Source organism: Amblyomma mixtum, chromosome 6, assembly GCF_055824585.1.
Source record: "Amblyomma mixtum isolate Tamu chromosome 6, ASM5582458v1, whole genome shotgun sequence".
Classification (NCBI taxonomy): domain Eukaryota; kingdom Metazoa; phylum Arthropoda; class Arachnida; order Ixodida; family Ixodidae; genus Amblyomma; species Amblyomma mixtum.
Genome location: NC_143017.1, coordinates 55,942,483 through 55,950,908, shown reverse-complemented (window position 1 = coordinate 55,950,908; position 8,426 = coordinate 55,942,483).

Below are 8,426 nucleotides of genomic sequence, written 5' to 3'. Positions count from 1 at the left end.
CAGCCGTCCAATGTATGACACCATTTGCTGAAATGCAGGCGATAATGTTAAGGTTTGCTCCTCCGGTGCCAGTCGTCCTCTGCACCGCAGGTTGCCCCTTAACCGCACGACCAAAGCTCCTTGAACACCATATGTTATAGTTAGTCTCATCAACGTAAAACCTGCACAAGCGGGATCCTTCACAATGCAGCCACTGTGCATATGCTATGCGGGTGCGTTTCATATCATCTCTTTTGCGGTCGATCGGCCTTTGAGTCACCAACTTCATAGATTGGTTTGGTTTATGGTGTAGTGTAGCAGCCGCGCTCTCTCACTGTGGTTAACTGTGGTAGTGAAAGACGACGATGATCCTTAGGTGTGAAGCTCGCTCGCAGCCCGAACGTTTGGCTGAACCTTTGCTGAACGTTGCAGAGCGACCTAGGTTCTGCTTAGTCATAACCCCCTCCTACATTTGGTGGAGGCTGCTGTAAGTTCCCCCTCTCGTCCTCATCCTGGAGCTCCGTAGCCGCACCGTACCTTTGCCGCCCGTTATGCCTGAAGTCACCAGCCAGACAGCCCCCATCCCGTCGCCTACCATCCTCTGTTCTGGCGGACTCCGGCAGCGAGATCCCAGCGTCTTCAGCGGTGCCGGCGACCACGATGTTGACGACTGGTTGGCGAGTTACGAGCGCGTCAGCGCCCACAACAAGTGGGACGTTGCCACCAAGCTTGGTAACGTGCTCTTCTATCTTAGCGACGTTGCCAACTTGTGGTTCCGCAACCACGAGGCCGACCTGCCTACCTGGTCGTCCTTTAAGACCAGCTTCTCGGAGGTATTCGGCCGCCCAGCTGTGCGCAAACTTCGCGCCGAACAACGCCTCCGCGCTCGCACTCAGCACGCCACTGAAACCTTCACGAGTTACATAAAGGTGTTCTAGACCTGTGCCGTTTTACTGAAGACCTATGCAAACGCAAGAATCCATCCATGCCAGAGGCCGAGAAAATTAGTAACATATTGAAGGGCACCTCAGGCGACGCGTTCCAAATTTTGCTCGCCAGGAATCCACAAACAGTGGTGGATGTCATCCAGCTTTGTCAGAGCTATGACGTCCTCAGAAAGCAGAGGAATACTACTCGCCGACCCGGCGTCTTTTCTCGAGACTTTTCGTCCCACCTGGTCCGCCTCGAGCGTGTCCTGCAATGTTTAACCGACGCGGCCTGCAACTGAATTTGAAGAAATGCTGCTTCGCAGCCCGGCGGCTTACCATCTTGGGCCACGTCGTCTCCAAACAAGACGTCCTTCCCGAACCTGCAAAACTGCGCGCAGTCGCCGAGTTCCCCCGACTCACTTCCCTGAAAGAGCTGCGCAGCTTCATCGGGCTGTGCTCATATTTTCGCCGCTTCGTGCGCAATTTCCCTTCCATCCTGTCTCCCCTGACTGATCTGCTTGCCGGCGACACGAGCCTCTCGTCCTGGACGCCAGACTGTGACGCGGCGTTCACCACGCTTCGGCGCCTGCTTGTGTCCCCTCCGATCCTTCGCCATTTCGACCCCAGCCTGCACACTGAAATTCACACTGACGCCAGCGGCGTGGGCCTCGGCGCCGTGCTCGCTCAACGGAAGCCCGGCTGCGCCGACCATGCTGTTGCGTATGCCAGCCGCACTTTGACAAAGGCCGAGCGCAATTATTCTGTGACAGAAAAGGAGTGCTTGGCAATAATTTGGGCTATTGGAAAGTTCCGACCTTACCTATACAGTCGCCCATTCTCTGTCGTTACCGACCACCATGACCTCTGCTGGCTGTCGTCCCTCAAAGACCCCTCAGGCCGTCTTGCTCGTTGGGCGTTGCGCTTACAAGAATACGACATTGAAGTAATCTATCGATCTGGCCGTAAGCATTCTGATGCCGACGCACTATCGGAGTCCCCTCTACCTCGTGACTTAGACTCCACATCTTCCGCCACCACTGATGCCTCCTCCCTTGATATTGCCGACATGCCGTTTGAACAACAACGGGACCCCTGGATCGCTTCCCTCCTCGCTCTCTTTTCTACACCACCTCAGCGACTTGCGACCCGCACTCTCCGGCGTCAAGCCCGCCACTTCGCAATACGGGAGGGCCTCCTTTATCGCCGCAACTACCTTCCCGACGGGCGCAAACGGCTCCTTGTCATTCCTCGGCCCCTACGTTCCGACATATGCGCCTCTTTCCACGCCGACCACTAGTGTGCTGACGCCGGTGTGGTGAAGACCTACATGCGCCTTCGACTCCGCTTCTACTGGCGTGGAATGTACCGTTTCATCTGACAGTACGTTCGCTCCTGCCCGGAATGCCAACGCCACAAAACCCCTTCTCGCCGTTCTGTTGCCCCGATGCAGCCCTTGCCTTGCCCCATGCGCCCATTTGACCGCATTGGCATCGATCTCTACGGGCTCCTTCCCATCACTCCGGCTGGACACCGCTGGGTCATAGTGGCAGTCGATCACTTTACCCGCTACGTCGAAACGTCATCCTTGTCATCCGCGTCTGCGCCCGACGTTGCGTCTTTCATCCTGCATCATCTCGTTCTGGTTCCCCTAAGGAGCTTCTGAGCGACCGCGGCCGTGTCTTCCTCTCACACCGTCGAAGCCCTACTTCGCCAATGCCGCATTGTTCACCGCTCTACAACGGCCTACCACCCTCAAACGAACGGCATTACTGAACGTTTCTATCGCACATTGACCGACATGATCGCCAAGTATGTTGCCTCGGACCACTCAAACTGGAACCGCATTCTCCCATTTGTGACATATGCGTACAACACTGCCACACAGAGCACAACTGGCTTCTCTCCGTTCTTTCTTCTTTACGGCCGCGAGCCTACCTGTACCATGGATACCGTGCTTCCGTATCGCCCTGATGTTTCCGAGTCTCTTACCCTTTCTCAAGCAGCCACCTATGCTGAAGTATGCCGCCAGCTTGCCCGCTCTTTTACAACGCAAGATCAGAATTGCCAGAAGAACCTTCGCGCCCCTACCAGTTCGCTTCCGTCCTATACCCCAGACACGCTCGTGTGGCTTTGGGTTCCCTCAACCAGTCCCGGTCTCTCCACTAAACTCATCTCAAAGTACCACGGCCCCTACCGTGTCGTCTGCCAGTCCTCTCCAGTCAACTACATTATTGAACCGCTTTCGCCGCCCCAAGATGCGCGCCGTCGTGGCCGTGAAACAGTGCACGTTGACCGTCTCAAGCCATACTACGACCCGCCTACCGTGTGTGCGCCCTAAGTCGGCAGGATGCCTCCTTTTTCGCCGGGAGGTAAATGTAGTGTAGCACAATAAAAACTGATGGGCGCGTTGGTCTGACATGATTTCTTGTGAAACAGCGCAACGGCACAAGGCACAAGAAACACAGAAGCGATACACAGCGCTCTGTATCGTTCTTTCTTGTCCTCTAGCCCTGTGCCGTTGCGCTGTTTCGCAAGAAAAAAGTAGTGTAGCAGCCGCGCTCTCTCACTGTGGTTAACTGTGGTAGTGAAAGACGACGACGATCCTTAGGTGTGAAGCTCACTCGCAGCCCGAACATTTGGCTGAACCTTTGCTGAACGTTGCAGAGCGACCTAGGTTCTGCTGAGTCACAACCCCCTCCTACAATTGGTTTATTGGGGTTTATTGTCCCAAAGCGACTCAGTCTATGAGGGACGTCGTATTGAAGAGCTCCGGAAATGTCGACCACCTGGGATTCTTTAACGTGCACTGACATCGCACAGTACACGGGACTCTAGATTTTCGCCTCCATCGAAATTCGGCTGCCGTGGTCGGGATCGAACCCGCGTCTTTCGGGCTAGCAGCCGAGTGCCGTAACCACTAAGCCAACGCGGCGGGGCCCCACTTCATAGCGAAGCCATGCGCATCCAGTACGTGATCAATGCTACTTGTGCTGATGGCAATTCCGGGCAATTCTTCTTCCACCGTCTGCTTTATTTGCTTTAGCGTGAAAACAGGGTTGCTGTCCACAATATTTTTGAGAGCCGCTACAACTTCATTTCCGAATTTCTTGGACGCTCCGCCTTTCTTCCGCGCCTCTCTATCGGTAGCTGCAATCAATCTTGCTGTCTTTATATTGATGCCCAGCGTGTCTGCCATTTTTTTTTCACATCTCCTCCACGCCTTGACACATCGAGAATTCTGGCCCTGTCATGTTAAGAGATTTTGCTGTTCTTTCTTCTTGGTGCATCTGGGGGCTTGAATGGCGGTCCTCGTTTTCGGTGTCCAATTAGGACTCAAGAGCACGGCTCATCGGCTTCCATGGAAAAAACTACTGCGCGTTAATGTCTATGCAAGGTGAATGAAAGGTCGTACACAATCACCTGCTTATAGTATACGAGTACGTACCACCAACGTTCGGCTCTACTCTATTGTGGAAATGCCGCCACAATGCAGCACACTAAAAGCCGTCTGCTTTGAATCTTTCTTGTCTTCTATGTTTTTGAAAATGTTTTTGACGTGCCTGGGAAATAAATCTTATTTCTTTCAAAAGAACTTTCACTTATTTCTAATAATGAGTGCACGTATCTGCGTCTTATTTTATTGTCCTAGCATATTTTGCAAAAGCAGGCGGCATTCCGGCAGCCAGGAGATGGAGGCGCAAAACTTGCCTTCTGCTTTGCAACTTTCCATCATTGGCTGTGTACTTTTTCTCACTAAACTACATAGGAATAAATTAAGGTACGGTTTATTAACACTTTCTATGATGGTTAGACAAAACAATCGTATCTTTTATCGAAGGCAGTGAATTTAATGTTCCTTTATAAACAGTTCGTGCATCTCTTCCCTCCTCCGTTCTATAGACATTATAAAGAGCCACTAAGCCATAGCGCTGAGTCTCTTTGCAATTTTTAATGCTGATATTGTGCGCTTTAAACTGCGTTTTAAAACACTTGTATCAAGACAATGTTGGTGATAATATTAATGAAAGCTATGCAATATGTGGGCACTTCGCTTAGGCATCGCATGGCTTGAAAAATTATCTCAGATTTATTTCTGGCATTCTTGTTCTGTGCTTCTACCGCATTCGTTTTCCGCATGCGGATTAAATTGGTTGGTACCTGGATTAAAACAGCTGGCGCTCGTATTATTTGCCTTGGCACTAGGATTAAATTGGTTAGCGCTGGCATTGTTTGAGTTGGCGCTTGGATTAAATACTCTGGCGCGTGGATTAAATGCTTTGCACTCGGATTAAATTACACGGCATGCAGATTATATCAGTCAGCGCGTAGATTATTTCCACTGGCACTAGAATCAAATTCAGTGGGAAAACCTGTAGACACAAGCGAATAACAACACAAGCCATAGGTCAACCAAGGTCATTCAAGGTCGGAGGCTAGGCACGCGAAGTGTGAATTGGGTATCGCACTGTAGCTTGCGCTACAAAAAAAAATTGTGGTTTCTGAAGAAAGGGATGGCGCAGTAACTGTCTTACATCTTGGCGGATACCTCAACTGCGCTCTGAGAGAAGGGAGGAAGGTAGAAGTGAGAGCCACTACGGCGTTTCTTACAGCCCATGTCACTATGGGACGTTTGCCTCCCCATACCATACCATACCTTACCTAATGAACAGTTAAGGTTGCCCCTGTAAAGCGTGCTTTGTCTGAGAGACAAGAGTGCTGTGCAAGTGAGCCAGCCGCAAGCTTGCTTGCAGATTGCAAAAAGATCGCGTCACATGGTAGGTTTCTAGACGAATAGATTAATCCCTTAGCTCTCTCATTGACGTTCATGTAGGCTCCACTGCAAGGACACTTAGTTCTCCAGACACCATGGAGATAGATACCCAACACTGTTAACGCATAAGCCTTGATGGCGAAGAGACACTGCGAACGCAATCGCCCAGTCGGCCAGCATTCAGCCCATCGTGAAACTTAGGCCGCAAGCAAGAGACTGTGCAGACAGTATCTCAGTATGGGAGCCGTGGAAGATCATGCCCAAAGACAGGCGTGAAAACAGATTTGTAAGGACCACGGCAGCCGAAGCGCATACCGCCATTTATAGCTGTCGCTGATAATCGCGTTAGAAAGTAGTGACCAGGTGTACATATTTTTATTCCATAGCTAGAGTAAAGCAGGTTCACCCTAAACAAGAATATGTTTATACATGGGAAAAAAAAGAATGAGCTGTCCTCTAACGCGCTCCATTTTTGAGGCAGGGTATACTGCCCAAGCCCGAGGTAAGTTTCGATCACTAAGTGTACATACAATATGTTAACTCTTGGCAGCGGAAGCATATTACTACCGCAAATCATAGTCTCTTAATGCTGTTGGGAATGAGAGCAACCTTTTAAATGCGGCGCCCTGGGTCTTGAGGTTTCCACACAGACGAAATCGAAACCTCAGTTGAAACATTCGTAACTGCTAGCACTTCGCATGATCGGAAGAGGGAATTTGTTTCCGTTGGCAACCATAAATATTTCCTATTTTAATGACGTATATCTACACCTGGGCTTGGCCAGAATACCCCTTCCCTAAAAGGAAGTGCTATAGAGGATATATGACTCCCTTTTTAGTCCCATATAGGTGTATTCTTGTTTATAGTGTAGTCGCGGTGAAGGTGAGAGAGTTCTTTATTATTTTTATTATCTTCCTCGGTCTGTATTGTGTCCTGGCACCAGCGTGGGGCTCTAAGCAGTTCAATTTAAGGAACGCTACGCGGCTAATTTTCGCGGCTGAAGAAAGAATAACCTGCAATTATGAACTAATTGAGATCGACATCCGAATTCCAGATTCCCATAATCCGGTTCTTTCTCTCTGCATTGCACACGTGTCTATTAGCCAATGATATTTTTGCGTGTGATGTAGATATATTGATGTAATGCCCCCCCCCCCCCCCCCAATAAATATGTCCAAAAAAGGTCACGAGTTTCAAGAATTGCGCGATTGGTGGCCCTCTACGCTACAAAAAAGCTACGAGCAAATTCATATACTCGTAAAATTGTAATTAAGCTACAACGCCCCACTTTGCGAACGTAGCTATGCATACAAGGTAAATTTGCGGCAAAACTCGGAATATTTGCACCTGTAAGTGATATAGTGGTACACCCATAGAAATTTTGGGTTCCTTTGTACGTAAGACTAGCATACTGGCAAGTGGTCTCTCAGGAGGACTTCAACACTGGAAGCTCACGAATTCGCTTTTCTTCCACAAATGTGTTGGGATATACGGTTTGTACTATACTATAGCGCAGTGATGTGAAGTGATTTTGTATGCATAAATAAAGCTGTCAGCAATTTTACTTTCTTTATCGTATGTGAGACTCTGGACATTACAGAGATATTAATGAAAATATTCTCTCGCCTGAAGTATTGGCAGGTTCGTGGTAACAGAGCATGATGGCTGCTATCTTCGTAGTCTTGTTTCGTACCATACATTCGAACGCGAGATAGGATTGCAATGTTTTCTTTTTCAGCGAGGCGGGGAGGAAAATGGAAGCGCTTTTCAATTGTGAGCATCTCATGAGTGTCTGTTAGCTTCTATTCTATATTGCATAACGTCAAGGTTGTCTACAACTGCGTAAATTAATATCCCTGCTGTTTTTCACAATATCGTGTGATATGACGTGCGTTCTCTTAAAACTGAGGCCAGTAATACAACTTCCATCGTCTCTCATTGTAGGCACATATAAATACATGTCCAACATTATAGGAGAAAAATTTTTAATACTCAAAACGCTAAGGTACTGGCATAGAAAACTGTAAGATACTGGTATGTAGACACGAAGGTAATGGTCCGTTCTTTAGATGCGTAGCAAACATTTTTATGGTGTTTCCGTCAATCACATTCAGCAATAGGGCTGCCATACAAAACCAATAGGGAGCACATTTTACGATAGCAAAATTGTTAATCGAAAAAAATTCAAGCATGCCGACGGAAGATCTGCGGATATATTGATTGTTATGGTGAAATTTTGCAACATATGAAACAATTGCGCTCGTAAACTTTTTCCCGTTCAAAAATTCTTCTGTCCAGAACTGTTGGGTATGAATATTGGCATGGCTCATGGGAAAGCACGCAATTGTTATACGAAAGCTCCCTCATTTAAACATATTTGTATCATACAGTAAACACAGGCGAGCGATGAATTCAGCGGAAGGGGGGGGGGGGGGGGGGGGGGGGCAGCACACGAATACACGATGCCCCTTCAACGAAGCCGAATCCCCACACTTCTCACGTCGTTCCGAACGAAACGTTGGCGCTGAAATCTGTACGCTAATCACAGCAAACTCAACGAAATCACGATACTTTTCATCTTTCTTGCACACACCGACAGGTAGTGACAGCCTTACCGAGCACACCCCTCGGCGCATGACAGCCCCTTCACCTCCGACCCCCGAGTCAACACGAGTTTATGTGCATCATACAATATTGATCACGTTTGCGAACGCGCCACCTCCCGGTCCACTTGAGAATAGCTAGTA